The sequence below is a fragment of the Haemaphysalis longicornis genome, unplaced genomic scaffold (genome assembly GCF_048455015.1).
Source record: "Haemaphysalis longicornis isolate Haplotype H1 unplaced genomic scaffold, Haemaphysalis longicornis Haplotype H1 scaffold_6, whole genome shotgun sequence".
NCBI classification, from domain to species: domain Eukaryota; kingdom Metazoa; phylum Arthropoda; class Arachnida; order Ixodida; family Ixodidae; genus Haemaphysalis; species Haemaphysalis longicornis.
The window spans coordinates 155988386-156007094 of NW_027526407.1; the positions used below are offsets into that span (position 1 = coordinate 155988386).

General features: G+C 46.3%; 1 long non-coding RNA gene across 1 annotated transcript; it reads left to right on the plus strand.

The window, feature by feature from the left end:
* Positions 1-646: 646 nt before the first annotated feature.
* Positions 647-10581, plus strand: LOC144143332 (uncharacterized). Its single transcript, XR_013317085.1, has 3 exons — positions 647-842; positions 9369-9516; positions 10559-10581. It is a non-coding gene; the product is annotated as an uncharacterized LOC144143332 (long non-coding RNA).
* The last annotated feature ends 8128 nt before the right edge of the window (positions 10582-18709 follow it).

Genomic DNA, 18709 nt, shown 5'->3' on the forward strand with positions numbered 1-18709 from the left:
TTGTTTGCAGCCTTTTCCCATGCATCCTCTCTCTACTGTACCGCAGCAAGAAAGACATAAAGTTTCATTTCATTTCATCAGAAAAAAGACGAGTTGGGTTCGGGTTCTGGTTGCGTCATGTCGTTATAGTTTAGTTTAGGTTCGACGAAACCAACGTTCGCCAACCGGTTTGCGAGCATTGAATCGGTCCCCGATCCTGTCTGTAAGTATACATGGATTTCAGAGCCCTTTCAAATTTAGCTATGGGGTACAACGTCCAAGGCCGAGCGTGTAAGGGTAAGGGATTCCACAGATCTCGGATGACGCCGGAGTGTTCCGAAAAATCTCGCAGGAACCACTACGCTGGCCTTTGGTGGTGATAACGTCGGCCACGACCAAATGAAACATGCGATCGCATGTTCCATTGCAAATGCATAAGTATTTCTGAGTGAATTCCCGGACGAAATCCGTTTTTCCGTATGTAACTCCGAGGTGCTATATTTGATGTACATCAGAAAACGCTACGCAAATAGAAATACTTTCGGGGAATTAAATCAGTTATAAATGAAAATCGAAGGTATTGAAGTTCGGCAGTTTGAATTCCGGATTTAAATGCGGGCATCTTGCTCACTACACTGCTGATTCGTTCTTGTAGGTGGCGCGCAAGAGGTCCATGGTTTGCGGTAAATGTGGTCATGCTGTTCTATCAGCCGGCAGCAGTCCTTAGGAACTACATCTAGGGTGCCTTGATGCCCGCGCCGCCGTACAGGGTGGAGACACCCTTTGAACGGCTCCGTGCCGCCGCTATTGGGCTCAACGCGTTCTTCTTTTCGTTTCCCACAAGACCCAGCAACGCGAAACAGGTAAGGTGATTCAAGCTTGGCCGGTAAACCGTGCTGCGGCGATACGTTTAGCGCGGTTTTGATGCGCCGGCGAGCGAGTGACCCAAAAGGGCCGCGCCAGCGTATACGTGTCTCCTCCACCCTGTACGGCGGACGCGTGAATCGAGGCACCCTAACTACATCGAGTCAAGCCGAAGCACAATCGACCACATTCCCGGTATCCTAACGTTTCCCAGCCGTGCGCAGCTTCGGTGTGCGCGCATACCCTGGGCCATGCCCGCTAACTTTCAAACCTTGGCCACACTTGTCCGCAGCAGGGTGAATGACCGGTACATGGTACCGGTTCATCCACCGGTTCACGGTACGTGGAGCCGTATAGTGAAGCAGTCTTCCGTCCGTCGTACCGCGACTCTCGCACCTTCAAGCGCGGAACACATGAGCGGAACATAACGTATCTTCGAAGTTCGCACGCGTCTCTCCCGCTCCGAGAACCGGTTTGGCTGCCCGAAGACTCCCGGATTGGTCACTCCCGCTCGTGTCCAACATGGTTTGCTGCGCCGTATTAGAAACCGGATTGCTCGGACCAACACGTCTCTGCCGCTCCCCCGTACACTTTTCGCCCTAACAAAACTGTCAGTCCTGTTGCGACATGCCTCCGTAACATACGTTTAGCCGCAACACGACTGTGCCGTAACCTGGAGACGCGAGACGAGGTAGCCAAACACCTGGAGCAGGCGAAGCTTTTGAAGCAAGCACGTGTGAAATGCGAATTGATCCTTTATGGTGTGAGGGTCTAAAGCTGAGCTGGTTTTGATTATTTTGCGTCACCTCATGAATCTCCCTGCCTTTGGGGAATTTCTATTGCCTGATTTCATTTGCGTTGTACAGATTCCCTTCGAAAGTGGCGGAAATAATTGTAATGTTGTACACATCGTGCAACATTTCATTAGAACGCCTCATTGTGATTTTATTTCCAGTGATACATCTTTTCCGTTACGTTCAAGATCCAGCAGAAAGCCTACATTCGAATTCTGCTTTTAACGCTTCATTTCAACGCTTGTTTTTCACTCCATTCCCACTCGCCTTTCGCAGCTGCCATCACAACGGTCAGAAGAGGTCAGCGGCACGTCTCAATCCAAGTCAGGTCCTTCAGTTGCGTAACAACCTAAACTCCAGATCTTACGCCAGCTTTCCCAACACCCACTTCAGAGAGGCCAAGACCAGCTTTGCCAGACAGCCCTCCCCGGAAGTTCGTAATTGCTTCCGGGTTTATAACTTCCTCGCTCGGCTCACGCTATATGGGGCCGCGGAAGCGCGTCCCCACGCACAAGGCGTTCGGGGGCGCATTCGGAGCACCAGCTAGGTGGCAGCTACAATAGTTGCAAAAATAGGGAGCCACAGTGGTCAAACAGAGAGCGTCGGGCTGAGGGAAACCAAAGGATTCGAGGCCTACACGTATTAGAAGCGGAACACAGGACGACCGATCACCGAGTGGACACGCGGGAACACAAAGGGTCCGAATCGGCTGAAAAGCGGGCACCGCGCTTCAAAGGCGGCTTGGCCATGAATGAGAAACGCCGCTCGCTTGCGCACACACACACGCAGTCACAGTCGGGCACGCGTCTTTGGCTGCGCCCCACTCCGGCGGCGTCTCTTGTCCGGTCCGTGCGTCTGGGGGAACGAATGCACGCTTGCGGCGCTTCCGACGCCGCCAGTAAACAACCTTGAATGTGTCCCCTTCCGCCACGTAAAGCCATTGGGAGAAGTTCCCTCCACCGGCGAAAGGCGTCTGGGAAACGGCCCGCCAGGTTCGTTCACCTTTTCAAGGCTCCGAGTCAACAACCGGCTCAGACTCTGTGGGGAGCGACAGACACAAACAGAGTCGGGGTGCAGAAAAAAAGGATTTGCAATCGTTATCCATCCTTGAAACGCTCTGGACAACGTAAAGAAATGTAAAAGGTACGAAAGGCCAGTATTGCGCTTTGCCCTCCTTTTAAAAAATCCCTGCATTCGGTATCCTCCCTTTTTTCTTACACTCACCGCGCTTTCTATCCCGCCGCGATTCCGCAACTGTGGCTGAAAAAAATGAAGTGGCAAACATTCGTCTGCTCCGTCTTACTCTCTGGAGCCTCTGTGAATGAAGCTCTGTGCTGTGCGTACGCTTGCACGCACACGGGGTGTATTCATGCAGTCCCGGATGGAGCAGCGCGGATGTCTTTACGCTACGCCCGACTAGCCCTGCATACGCGACGGGCACCACTTTGCTCCATAAAGCCTACCGTGTCCGAAGGGTCGGCAAAGGTGGACGTTATTCAGTAGAGCTTTCGGAATCGTCGCTCATTCGCTGGTTTGCACTGTGGTCCTGTGGGACTTCGGCTCGAAAAAAACCAGCGCAGGCAACGAAATCGTTCTGCTGTACGGGGCGAACGGAGGAGTGGATACACACACGCACACACGCCTACCTGGACACACACGAACCATGGACGTGTGTATATGTATGTATGTATGTATGTATGTATGTAAGTATGTATGTATGTATGTATGTATGTATGTATGTATGTATGTATGTATGTATGTATGTATGTATGTATGTATGTATGTATGTATGTATGTATGTATTTATTTATTATTTATTTATTTAGTACCCACAGCGCCTTGCGGCATTACAGTAGGGGGGGGGGTGTACAAAAAGGCAGTCACAAGAAGTACTTATCAGCAAGCAAGAAAGCAAGTTATAAGAGAACGCATATATACATTTCAAATAGCTGAAGACATGCCACGAAGAAATACTGCATTATTACAATAATTCAGAAAAAGGCACTCACAAGTACTTTACACAAGCGGGAATGGAAGGTTCAAAAAACGACAAAGCAATGGAAAGGGCATATAACATTTTCGATAGCCCTCAGACACACCACGTGAAAAGACGGCATTGGTACGATAATTGAAAAAACAGTGCGTTCGGCGAGGCTGCAAAAATGCAATTCATGTATTACAAGAAGCAATTACAGAATAGTGAGCGGACAGGTGATTTGAGGAAACAGCAAAACCTGCGCTGTAGCAGACACATGACAATGTTAGTTTAGGCCTTCGAGTGACGTAACTGTGGACAGGAACGTGTTACTAGAATGGTGTACAAACACGGAAGAAGGTAATCTGTTCCACTGACGAATGGTTTTAGGAAAAAATGAGTGAAAGAACGCACTAGATTTGCAATCTATCTCACGAACTTTATAAATATGTTCTATGCGGGCGGATATGTGATGAGGCGGGAAAATATACGATTCTCGCGGCATACCATTCTGTGAAAAATAAACTTCATAAAATAATTTTAAGCGAAATACAGTTCTGCGATGCTCAAGTGATTCCCAATTCAGTACGTTCAAGCGGGTATTTCTACTAAACCTTCTCTCTTTTGCCAATTTTCCTAACACATACCTGGTGGCGAGGCTTTGAAGTTTTTCTAATTTAGCTTTATCAAACAGGGTTGGCGGGTCCCATACCGTGCAAGCATATTCGAGTATAGGCCGTATGTTTGTTTTATACAATATTTCTCTGGCAGTTTGCGGAAATGTGCTTGTGTTGCGGCGCAGAAAACCTAATGTCCTTGAAGCCTTACGGGTAATATAATCGATGTGTCTGTGCCAGCACAGTGTTGATGTAAACTAAACTCCTAAGTATTTAAATTCCCTTACACACTTTAATGAGCAATCTCTTATTCTATAAGTTGGGTAGTGGACTTTTTCTTTTCTGGTAAACCTAATAAAGACAGTTTTTTCCAGGTTTAATGACATGCCCCATTTTTCGCACCAAGTATTAATCTTGTTCAGATCATTTTGAATTATGTGGGTATCACTTTCACAAGAAATTTTCCTGTACAGCACACAATCGTCAGCGAAGAACCTCATGGATGATGTAATGTTATCACTGATATCATTTATATAAAGCAGAAACAACAAAGGCCCCAAGACCGATCCCTGGGGCACCCCTGACGACACAGCTGAGGTATGAGAGGCTGCACCATTGATGATTACATATTGTTGTCTACCGGTAATGTACGCTGAAAGCCATGACAAAGTCTTAGGGGTGATACCATAGAAGGACAGTTTTTTCAATAACAGTTTATGTGGTACTACATCAAATGCTTTTCTAAAATCTAGGAAAATGCAATCAACAGATTCACGACCATCAAGTGTTAGTGCGATATCATGCGTGAACTCTATGAGTTGAGTGACGCAAGATAAACCCTTCCGGAATCCATGATGCGATGGGTTAAACAAAGCGTTATTTTCAATGTGTTTTACTATGTTGCTATACAAAATATGTTCTAGGACCTTGCAGCACACACTAATTAGAGAGATGGGGCGGTAATTTGATACACCAGAACGTGGGCCGGTCTTGTGAATTGGAGTAACACTCGCTATTTTCCATTCATGTGGAAGGACGCCCTCTTGGAAAGATTTTTCAAAAACTATTCTTAAATATGGTGCAACAGAAGACGCGCAAGGCCTTAGTAGTGCATTTGGTAATTGGTCTGGGCCAGCTGCTTTTGAAACATTTACGTTCTCCAGCAGTTTTTCGATTCCGCGTGTGTCAAAAAGTATATCTTCCATTTGTTTTTGAACTACAAGGGTACTTATGCTATGTTGATGAGTTGGCGATAACGCCGATCGAAATACAGAACTAAAATAGCGATTGAAACATTGCGCTTTTTCGAAAGCTTCCTCCGTAACACTGTCACCTTCAACTAGAGGTGGAATCGAGATGCTGTCTTTTTTACTACTTTTCATGTATTTCCAAAGCTCTTTTGGGTTCTGTTTAAGCCTATATTCAAAAGAATCGAAAAATCGGGACTTGGCTTCTGCTATGGCTGATTTGACATGGTTAGATATTCTTTTAAGCTTATCTGCATTTTCTGCGCATGGACTGTGCCTAAAAAGCTTATAAATCCTGTTTTCGTTGTGTGAGCCCGTGTAATTCTTTTGTGAACCAAGGTTTATTTTTACTACGTCTTGGAGTTAGTGACCATGATGGCACGTATTTTATTTATCGCGTAGGTCTACGATTTTATTTTTGAAGATGTGCCAGAGCTGATTAACAGAATGTGATTCTGCCAGCGTTTCAAAAGTAGGGAAATAACTATTTAACGCGGCATTGATTTCTGCTATATTAGCTTTTGAGTAATTAAACATTTTCCGGCAGTTCTTATTGTACGAGTTAGTATTCTTTAGGTTCATTTCACAAAGGACAGCTTGGTGATCACTAATACCAGGCATAATGACAGTTGATAGCACCTGTTCAGGTGCGTTGGTTAAAACGATATCTAGAATGTGGTTGCCTCTGGTGCGCTCTAATACCATTTGTGTTAGTGAAAGCAAGTTTACAAAATTAATCATTATTGTGTTAAGGCTACCAGATATTCCTGGAAAAGCCGGCTGACGATGCCAATCAATTTCTGGCAGGTTGAAGTCGCCACCTAAAACGACATAATCACTCTGAACTGACTCGGCCGCAGTGAAAAATTAGGATAAGTATTCTACGCCGGATGTTGGTGGACGGTAAAAGCTGCATACCGATAGGGACTTCCCATTACACAATCTTAAGCGGCACCATACCGATTCACAATGAGTAGTGACGATATCACTTTCTAAGGATGCAATGTTGCGGTCGACTAAGATAAACACGCCGCCTCCGTGACCATTCCTATCATTTCTGTAACATTCGTAATTTTCAGGGAATACCTCATTGTTTGCAATGTCTTCATACAACCAAGATTCAGTGCCGATAACAACAGACGGCTTTACTGTGCGCACCAGGCTATCAAATTCTTCAACTTTGTTTTTGATGCTACGGCAGTTTAGTACCAAAAACGAAAGCGTAGTAAGTGGTTTGATGCAGGGTCATTTAGGCTTTACAACCTGGTTCGTTTTTTCGTCCACTACGTATTTTACTTTGTCAAGATATAGTACGTCGAGTCTAAGGTTAACACGCGTTTCGGCCTGTTTGTGAGTTTTAGAAAATTCCCAAAGTATTTTTCTTTTCCTTCGTACTTGTTCCGAGAAATCTTCTGACAGGCTGATTCCAGTGTCCTTAAGCATTTTTTCAGAAGTTAGGATAGCTTCTTTTTCCTTGAACGACGCAAAGTTAACAATCAGTGGTCGTTTACGTTCTGGGTTGAATTTTCCGATCCTATGAGCCCTAGCGATAGTTTGAGGGTTAATTTGTAATTTCTCTGCACATACTTTCTGTACAATTTTTTCCGAAGCTGCCCAGCTTTCCGTGGCATCTGTATCATCGATGCCAAAAAAGAGAAGGTTGCAGCGCCTACCCCGGTTTTCCAGGTCGTCCACCTTTGCCCGTAACGTCTCTATGACTTTTGGATTTTCCTCAAAGCCTTTTCTGCACGCAGTTACCATGGGGCCAATTTTTGCTAATTCAGGGAACTTTTCTTCCAAGTCTGAAATCCGTTTCGTCAAATTTTCTAGTGATTGAGCTTGGGCTTTGTGGTTTGTTTCGATAAGATCTAACTGATCTCTGATTTCTTTTTGTTCGTCAGCAACTGACTTCAGTGTAAGCTTTTCCGTAGGTCCTGGGTTTACCTCCACATCACCGCAACATAGCAGCAGCAAGAAATAAAACGCAGCTCTTCGCAAAAGAAGAAATTGGCGCCTCGAACGTGTTCTACATAGTGAATGCTTAACCGCACAATTGAAAAGCACTTGGGGTGGAACCGGCAAAATAAAGATCGCAACATTTCGGGACGGCAAAGTGACAGAACCAACCTGCACGAGAAGCAGAATATGCGTGAGCGGCACGTGCATAGTCGTGCCGGTTCCACGCCCCAGGGCCGCAGTGGTGGATCCGTCCTTTTGAAGTCCAAAGTCAGGCTCGACGGCGGCCCAAGGTTCGAAGACCAAATCCGTGCACTTGCCGTACTCAGCTGCGGTGCATTTTCCGGTTGAGGCGACGTTGCTTGTTTTGTTCCTGGTGACAGTTGCGTCGATTGGATGCGCGCTGGCTGTATGTATGTATGTATGTATGTATGTATGTATGTATGTATGTATGTATGTATGTATGTATGTATGTATGTATGTATGTATGTATGTATGTATGTATGTATGTATGTATGTATGTATGTATGTATGTATGTATGTATGTATGTATGTATGTATGTATGTATGTATGTATGTATGTATGTATGTATGTATGTATGTATGTATGTATGTATGTATGTATGTATGTATGTATGTATGTATGTATGTATGTATGTATGTATGTATGTATGTATGTATGTATGTATGTATGTATGTATGTATGTATGTATGTATGTATGTATGTATGTATGTATGTATGTATGTATGTATGTATGTATGTATGTATGTATGTATGTATGTATGTATGTATGTATGTATGTATGTATGTATGTATGTATGTATGTATGTATGTATGTATGTATGTATGTATGTATGTATGTATGTATGTATGTATGTATGTATGTATGTATGTATGTATGTATGTATGTATGTATGTATGTATGTATGTATGTATGTATGTATGTATGTATGTATGTATGTATGTATGTATGTATGTATGTATGTATGTATGTATGTATGTATGTATGTATGTATGTATGTATGTATGTATGTATGTATGTATGTATGTATGTATGTATGTATGTATGTATGTATGTATGTATGTATGTATGTATGTATGTATGTATGTATGTATGTATGTATGTATGTATGTATGTATGTATGTATGTATGTATGTATGTATGTATGTATGTATGTATGTATGTATGCATGCATGTATGTATGTATGTATGTATGTATGTATGTATGTATGTATGTATGTATGTATGTATGTATGTATGTATGTATGTATGTATGTATGTAGGTATGTATGTATGTATGTATGTATGTATGTATGTATGTATGTATGTATGTATGTATGTATGTATGTATGTATGTATGTATGTATGTATGTATGTATGTATGTATGTATGTATGTATGTATGTATGCATGCATGCATGCATGTATGTATGTATGTATGTATGTATGTATGAATGACTTCAATGGGTAATGACTTCACCACCGCAAACGAATAAAATTTGTAATACCGTTTTCGACTTCTCGGAATTTCTCAATTTTTTTCCGCGAAGGTAATCCAAAAGGACTTACTAGCATCGCCATGCTATAAATGGCAACTTTTCTGGCTACTTTCCAAACCTTTTACTATAAGGTTGCGACTTGTTTGGCTACTTTCGGCAATTTACCGGCGACTTTTTCTTCTGAGGACCTGGCAACCCTAAAGATATGCATTGATGCATGTCCTGTGCCAAGGGGAAAGAAAGAATGTGGCGTTAGAACACCGGAACCAGTGCGTGAATTGTTTGTACAGAGGGTGTCGTCCAGAAGCAGCCTCTTTACTGTGGCTGGCCTTACATTGGCCAGTTCCTAAGCCACCGCCAGCCCGAATACGTGAAACTTGGTCATTCATTAATGACGCGAGTGCACGCCGCTGTTTGAGGCCACGTTGTGTTGCAGGATGCCAATCAGCGCACGCGTGAGATCGTTGAGGCGGCCGAAATGCAGCGCGCGGCCAGCTTCACCTCCCCGCCTCTGACAACGATGGAGCTGGCCTTCCTGGCGGAGTGCATGATGGGATATGTGACTGAGGAAAAAACGTGCACTCGTACGCTCCGCGGTTGAGGTGCACAATATTCGCTCTCTGTGTGTTTTTTGTATGTATATGGATCGCTGAATAAAAAAAATCTGCAGAAATTCAGATAACTATCTGCTAATGCGTAGCATTGTTATGCCAGTTGTCTTGAGTGTGAGTTTTTTCCGGCCAAACTTTTTGGTTTTTCTAAACCCTGTCCGACAAATTATCTCCGTTTACGCTATTATAACGATTAGAAGTGGCACTTTCCCGAAAACTGCATTATTGTAAAAATGCAGGGCGCTACATGGTTCGCCATCTTCCGTAACTTTTTTTTCATATTTTGCCTATTTTTTTAGTTTCAGGATTTATTTCGACCAATTATCTCATTTACGCTAATATATAATATTATAGGTGGAACTCCCGCAAATTCTGAAATATTGTGTAAATGCAGGTCGTTGTACGTTTGCCATTTTCCGTATTTTTTATTTTTGTTATTTATATATCTTTTGAAATTTCGGTAGACCAATTATCTCCATTTACGCTATTATAACGACTACAGCTGATACTTTCCAGAAATCTGCATTATTGTGGAAATCCAGGGGGTTACACGGTCCTGGCTGGTGGGGGGAGGGGGGGGGGGGGGGTACTCGGCAAAGAATGCTATGTACGCATTAATAAAGTCAGCTTGCCGTGCCGCTTGTCATGTTTTTTGTCAGAATTTTTTTTTTTTCACGGTTCACGGTGGTTGATCACGGAGCAGCACCTAGTTCAAACCTACCCATTGCTGAATTTCTAACGAAAGAAATTCGGGCATGGAAAAAGGGTCTTCCACGCGCAACAAGATAACCTTGAACTTCTCAAACAAATTCGCATAAGGAGAAGGACAAAACATGTTTATCAACAGCATTTTGGACGTTGTTGTAAAAGCGGTTTGAAGGCGCGAACATTTGAGCCATAGAAATAACACGTTTCTTTTTCTGCCCTTTATTTCGTTTTAACTTGTCATTTTGTCTGCCTTCTTTCTCACGGGTCTATCATTCTGGACTTTCCCTCCTCGCCTTTCCCCGCGCAGGCCGGCTGGCATCCCTGAGGTAGGAAGGCGAAAGAGGAGCTAGATTTATGCACTGTCCGTGACACGGGGAGGGCCTGCCTCTCTTTGCTGCGGGGCCGAAGGGGGGGTGTCTGGAGGGGGTGCTCTTTGAGAACGTCCAGTTTAACGCATTTCTTCGCGCCGGCTTTGCAGTACTGTGTCAACAATCCCAGTCTGTTAAACCCTCCGCCACTACTCTTTTCCGGAACTGCACCCCGAGTTCAGCGAACGTACGCGGCTCCATGCCCGTTGCCCAGTCCTTGCGTCGCTTTGTCGATGCGGTCGCTTATAAATCATCTGCCGGATTTATGAAGCCTTACTGTTCCTGCGGTCGTGTAGACACGCACTTTTCGCCTATGCTCGCGCGAAGAGATTTACGGGGTCGCGTGCATACGTGCGGTGTGCCGTCGTGTCCGGCGAATTTTGTTTGGAAGGCTCTCGTGAGAGGAGTTCGCGTCGTGGTTCGCAGCCGGACTCACTTCCTGCCGTGCGAGTCCCGAGCGCTTAGCTGTTTTCGGCGAAGGTGTTGAATTATTGCCGCGGGTCAGTGACTCGCGCGACGCGCGCGCATAAATCGTGGTTGCACATCGCGGACATCACGACACTTGGCCGGAACCGGCAGCCGGAACCGACACGGACCAGGTGCTGTGCCCACAGTCTCGTCCCGCTCTCTTCCTTCCGCGCGGGCTTGTACCGACGGCAGAACTCGAAGAGGCGCAGCTCGGATGGTTGCATTTCTACAGTACGAGAAAGATGAGAGACGATGATGCATACGTGTGAACTTGTGTAGCGGGTCCTGATCAAAGAACAGTCGCACTGAAAGGGGCCATGAAAACGAAATACAACGATGGTTCATTAAAAATACTGCGTTATCCCTATTACAACGGCACCAATTTTATCGCAAATTTCAAACAAATCATCGAGATAGTTAGGAAAAAATACGAAACAGCAGCGACTCCCCAGCCACATCATTGCAGTTACCGCGCTAATAACTATGCTTTTCAGTCCCTATTAGGTCACTTCTTTCCGTGTTACGTCGCCGTAGAGCGGAATTGAACATTCTTGCTATGTGCTTGCCTTTTTTTTTTTCAAAAGCGTCTTTCGTGGCCATTACCCAAGGCTAGCTTTTAAAATTGAACCACATTGTATTCCATCGTCATGTATACTACCACCCAGAAGGTGGAAAAAAATTAAAGCCGTTCCACTCAATGCGAAAGCTGTCGGAAGTGCAGAGGAGTGATTCGCCATAATGGGCTCTACCGCCGTTATCCGCTTACTCCTACCACCCCATGTAATCCAAATTTCCCGCCTTCGCAGTGCTCGCGCGCCCCCTGCCTGAAACTGCGCCAGCGGGAGTTCTGTTCTCTTTGTGCTTTTCTATCCGCACGTGCTGGCGTTCCACTGCCAAAATTTGCGTTTACTATCGTAAAAACCAACCCAACGGGCGTCCTTGTCTACAGGAACGCGAGCGCTGCCGGTCAATTACGTATATTTTTCCTCAAATGTACCTAGAGTTTTCTTTGCGCTAAACAACGGGAAGATGTATGACAAGCGCCAGCGTTTCACGAGTTTCGAACGCTTACGACTATAAAACTGCTCGCCTTTCGAAGCCTCTGGGGTACGCCGCGAACAACAGAGTTACCCAGGGAAGAGTCGACACTGCACGAAGAGCGGCGTGCATGCCGGGAACGGGGCGCCCCACTGCGTCCAGCGCGGGAACGACGCTCGCCTGGACGTAGGCCTGGGTGCTGCACCCGTGGGTGTTGCACGTGGGCCGTCTTAATTACAAGCTGCGCATCGAAAACTTGCACTTCCCTTGGAATGCCGCAGCGCCTGTTGCGTGAAGGCCGCCGCCTGTTTGCTTTGCTTCTAATCGCCGAGGCGTCACCTGTGTGTCCACACTTGCCCCCATTGACCACGTGACAAATGATGCCGGCGACATGTGACGCCCCCGTCGTCTGCCTCGGACGGGCCTGTCTTGCGCGCCGTTTTAATTATAACCGAGGGTACACGCGGGACATGGCGACGGTGGTAGCTGCGTATGGACCTTTCAAGGTCAAGATCGTTGGCTCCTTCGGCGGCTACTTCAATGAAAAGTGACGACAAAGGAAAACGAAAGAAAAATGAGCCCGACACCTGAGCTCGCTTTGGGCGAAGTCGGTGTGATGCGATATTACCGGATGGGTAATTTTGTTTTGGTGGCTATTAGTTTAGCACGTTATCATCATACAAGTATCAGCGTTGGTGAACATTGTGACATTACTATTGCTGTTTGAATACTGGGATCAACGTGCCTATAATAAAAATCATTCGATGCCTATGATAAAAATATCAACGTGCGTTCAAAGTTGCAAGTACAGGAATTCGAACTTTTTTGACAACATTTAGCAGTGTTAAACGTTTATAGCTAGGGACAGTTATCATTAGCCGTATTTTCGCGCGTATAACCCGCACCAAAAATGCGAAAATTTCAGTGGCAAAGTAGGGTGCGGATAATACGCGGGGTTTTTTCCTTTAGTGCTGCTGCACGGCAATGTGCTTGTGCCGTGTAGCTCCTACGCAGTTACCACTGACTACGCCTCCCATGACAGCGATTGCGCTAAACATACAAGGACAAGGAAAGGTCGAGCGCACTCTCACAACTGAATTTTATTGGTGAATTGTGATTGCGCGCCTTGCAAGTGGGGGTGCGGATTATATGCAGGGGCGGGTTATACGCGTGAAAATACGGTATATTGACACGCGCGTGCTGCGCAATCTCTTTTCGTCAGTAATTACCCGTTGAAAGGTCAAGCGCATGAAGGAGGGAAAGGAGAAACAATGGCTGACAAGCTACGGGAGGGAACCACGGCCAAAGCAAGGCCAAAGGGCGGCCCTACCCGGAATGTCCGAGTTGGCAACTTGAAACTGCCTTCCAACTGCCGTGCATTCTTTTTGAATCCCCACCTCCTCCCCTAGTCATCCATTCCACCAACTTAGACAACGGGCCCCAAGTTCCTTTTGTGAATTCTGCTGCTGCTATTGTACTCGTTCGTTTTAAGAATGCGTTTCACTTCTATGCCTGTAGGGAATAAACTCTTTAACGCACTTTCGTCGCTAAAAAGAGAGGTCAGTTAGTATTTACGGCGCTGCAAAGATCGGTGATCTAAATTTCCCTGCGAAGAAATTCTTTTGTTCTCGGTTGAGGTGTACAGTTTAGAGGCGCCATAGGGCACGGGTGCGCTGTGATTGGGTGCGGATTAGTTGATACCGCCGGGAAGCCTTACACGTTCATCGGAATTTCGTACAGATGAGAGCTTTGTTCTTTAGCATGAATTAAAAAGCAGCCTCCGCGGCCCGGAACTGAAACTTCTGCTAAGCAGTGCTGCACCACAAGCACTGTGGAATCTACGGACTACGGAGCCTTCAATATACACGCCTCGTTTACCACCTTTTGGATGCGGAAAATTGTAGAAGCCATGTGCCCACCTGCCTTCTTGGGAACAAGTAGGAACAGCACAGGTACAGTGCCTGGAAATTTGGCTATTCTGCCGTCCGACGACTTCAGCGGGGTTCTTTTGGTGATGAAAGCTTCGGGCATAGTGCATACCGGTTTACTACAGCGCCTTCTGACTATGCTGGCCCTATGAAATCTAAATTGTTGTTTTGGTAGCTTTTTGTGATATTATTATTCTTTGTACCCTTTTCCATGTATCGATAAATTTATTTATGAATTTTTAAACTGTTAACAGCTGTTGACGCCTCTGATCGTCTGTTCACCGCAGAGGTAATACAGACGACCCCAGCTAAAGCCAGAGCTCTTCGATGTAGGCAGTTGCGAAACTCCGCCTCAAAAAGCAGCCTGCACCTTGATCTGCTTCGGATCGTGCGTACGGTGGCGCCACCACGGCCCCCGCACGCACTCTCGAGAAGAGAAACCAATTATTAAAACTGACAATTTAATGTTAAATTTTGTTTTAATGGTGCATTTTTTTTTATTTCTGTATTTCCCTGAGTTAGTCAATGCTTTCTTAACTGCGGTTTTTTGTTGCGATTGTTTCTGCGTTCGCGCAACTGCCTCGAACGATTGGCGTTTGTGCAAGCACTCGGGCACCTTAATTAAGCACTAAAGTTGCAGCTGTCGCTTGGCGTACATCACACTGTATGCCAAACCTAACCGACTAGATGCTCACGTGGCTCTAAATTATCCTTTCAAGCTGCGTAAAGCTATCGAAGCGAATTTTTAACTGTTTTTGCCGCCAGAAGACTACAGATGACGCGCAGCAGACAACAATTCGCAGGCGACAAGGCATCTCGCTGACTACCCGGTCGCATTTTTTACTATTCTTGGTTCAAATGCATATTAAACACTTGCGTGGTTGAACGTTGGACTTCCTCGGCACAGCAAAGTTACGTAAGCACCTAAGTAGCATTTTTCGCCCAGGTCGTGGAGTGGCCAACCACGTTGTATATTTTATTTTGTCACCAACAGATGGCGCCACTGTACGAAAAATACAAAAACAGTGGACCAATCGTAGGGCCACTTTTTGATGCATGGGGCCTATGGGAAGTTTCGCAACTCCTACTGGCCTCGAGGACATACCGCACCACCTACGCGTGACGTCACTTGTAGGATGCCGGGTCGTGTTGTCGTCTGTTACCAACACATTTCCTCGGCGTATGCGGAAAGAAGCGTGTTTTTTTTTTATTTTTTTAGTTGTAGCCACCGTCTCCCCCCTCCTTGTGGGCTTGATGTAAATTACCAAAAGAGTTGTCTGCGTACGGAATAATTCGGGCAAGCACTCAGCGACTCGCTTGTTCCCGGCGACGCCGCTGCGTTAAGGTAGTTGCTACCATCGCGACCCACAGCTTGTACGCAGCCAGCTAACGCCAAGGAGGATGCAACTGATGCCGAGAAAAGTACGTTGTAAATTAATTATGAAATACTTGTGACGCGACATGCACGAGACTGTGTCCGCAAGGAGACACCTTGTAACAGCGACGGAAACGCGTCGCTCACTTGTGATCTCACCGCGCGTACTGCTGGCATTGCCTCGTAAATGAATGTCTACGCGAGAACGGTGATCGGATTGCTTCGCCGTACACGCCTAAAAGTGTTGTTATGGCCTGCAGTTTGGCTTAATCAGCGCCTATTTCCCCTACAATGTTTTATAGTTATGCCCGGATTTTACTAACGATCACTGACGTAGTCTGTACGCTGCACGGCTGATATGTTTACTTTTCGCGACTTTGCCCACAATGTATGAACTGTATGAAGGCGAGTTTTCAACGCCTTATGTAGTTTTCATTAGGAGCTCGGCGTGGGAATTTATAAATGCGACGTGGGCTTTTGTCTGTTTACAGTGAGCCGGCCTTTCTCAAGCATCAATTCCGAAACTGACGACTGCTCACAGAAGGCGAGGCTGTGTACGAGGCGAAACACGTCGTTAATGATTTGGGGTAATGGGGAGTTTTAGAATAGGAGAACCGAGCGTTGGGGGCCCAAAGGCAACACGCGCGCGCGTGACGGGAGGGCCTTCTCCAACAATTCGCAGCCGGCTTCGGATGCACGTAATGGAATGTTAGGAACTTTAAGCTTAACGCCGCGGCAGATATTACATCGCCGCTCTCGTCAAAGTTGCGAATGACAGTCCCTAACACAACTTTTTACCGCACTGCCACCCCCCTTCTCGCATGTAGAACTCTGTAACCGCGGTGACTGCCGTTTAAGCGATCGATGATCAAGATGCCTGCCACGGCCTCGGCCGATACTTGCGCGCAGGTATCGCCATCCTTCGGCTGCTCGCCACACCGCGCGAGAACGGGCACGCCCGGGGCCGACCTCCGCGGCCGGTCGGCGTAAATCGCGGCAGATTTTTCAGCATCGCTTTGAAAACCACAGCTACCGAGCAAAATTTTTCATCACACGAACATCCACTTTCACTAATCTGGAACTTCCTTTCTACGACGTTTGTGATTTTAAAAAGCGGTGACAAATTGCTGCTGCGGCGACCTGCGTCGGTTCGAGCCGCACCGTCGGCCGTGCGGGCAGGCACGGCGGGTGCGTGTGCTTCTGCGAGCAGTAAATGCTTCATAATTTCCTGCTTTATACATTTCTTCCAAAAAGAAATCTAGAAACTTAAGTCGGCGACGTCGCAGTCCACATTGTGTATCGGTTAAACAAGCCGCGGCTTATGCTTCGGTCGCATACGTCATACACCACCACGCTCATGTTTGCGGATAATGTACAGTTCATACGGTTTTGAAGTCCCCATGAGGTCCAACTGGGCTTGACGCATTGAGAATTAATTTCAAACGACGGGATTAACACGAAAACACTTAGAACGCGCTTCCTAAGCAAAGTGTCACTCGCTGCAAGCCATCTACGCAGCAAGATAGGAACGGTGATCCTACAAGTGACGTCAAAACGATCGCAGCGCCGGCCTCTCCAGTGGTGGGTCTCGCGGCCAATCATAGAGATCTCCCAATGTCAAGTAACTCTGGCTAAAGCGGCGTGCAAGCAGACGACGCTAAGTTCTCACTTTCAAATTCCTATGAAAAATTATTCAGGCAAGGAAAAGTAAGCTGTACAATAAAGATAAAATAAAAATATTTTACAATAGCAATTTTATTATTTTATTAGGCATACGCGTCGAGTGCGCTGCATAGTTTGCTAGAGGGTGCCGCGGTCGACCGATGTGCTGTTTTTTCCGTGCTTTCATCACTTCAGCGACACGTCGTTGGCCCGGACAGCAGACAAGCTGAATTTGTAGGAGCTATAGTACAGGTTTGCTAGTTTAAAGTAGAGAGGATCTTTTGTGTACAGGTCAGCAGTGCATTGCCGCGTCCACCTGTGTGCCTTTCTCCGCCCTGGGAGTTCACCTGACGCCCCACGTAAATATAACCTCGAAACCTAGGTACAATGCCTTATACGTTCTTCGTAAAGCAGGACAGCTGGACTCCCTGCTGCGCTAAACACAACTGCCCCAGCATTCTCTGGAGCGTTTGCCGGCAAGCAAAAAAAAAATGTGTCAGGAAAATACACCTGATGCACCGTGTATGCGGAAATTCTCAAAAGGCATGATAACTGGCCTTAACATGCGGGGAAAAGGCCGAGAAATGAATGTCACGTTACCTGTACGTTAATCTGCCAGACCAATATGTCAGACTAGTGGCGCACGGCTGTGTCTCAGGTCACTCGTCATCATGCTCACATTTTACGTCTGGGCCTCTACTCACTCATCGTCATACTCATTTTTTTTATTATTTGGGTCTGTACTCTCTCATCATCGTACTCACTAGTGCGTTTCAGTACAAATGAGTCTACTCACGAGTGAGTACGCCGGCCTGTGCTTGTGAATGTGCACATTAGCCTGGGTCGAACTCACCCTTTGAGCCTGCTGCTTTCGCACGAGCTCGGGCACTACACGACGCTCCAAAGAGCCACGGACACTTACGTCCCGCATTGACAAACGCAACTTAAATATTCCTTTGCCGCATGCTGAAAGGGCGCCATTTCGCGAGCTTGATGCTCTTTTACGCGCTCAAAATTGTTCAGAAGGATGCCGTACATTTACCGGTAGGTGACATTCTTCTTTCTCACCGGTGGAGACTGCATTTGAAATTGTGAGATTGTCTCGGACGGGCAGAACGTTTCGTTTTCTGGCAGCAGAACTCCTCACCGACGATAGCAGAGTAGACGCTCGACCATACGTCGACAGACAAGCCTAGCACCTCAAACTTTTCTCGAACCGACACCGCACACAAACGTGGAAATGAACCGTAGTTCGCGGTGCGGGCGAAAAAAAAAAAAAAGACGTGCGGTTACGCTTGCTACCTGGTGCGGTGCCACGCTACACAGTAAAAACCAGAAGTGGCTGCCGTATAAACCGGATTATAGGTCGACCCGGTATATAGGTCGACCCCCTACTTTGAGGTTGGAAAAGTTGACAAAAAAGATAATTAGGCACAGAAGCGCACTCACAATGTCTATATTTATTTTCGACGCCCGTCTGTCACTGCCACTCACTATGCCTGCCAAAGTCACTCGTCCGAGCTGTCAGAGTCGTCCAAGGATGACTGCTTCGCACTGTCATCTTCCATGCCATCAGGCGCGTTGCTGATGGAGCACTTCCTGAACGCTCGTGTAACCAT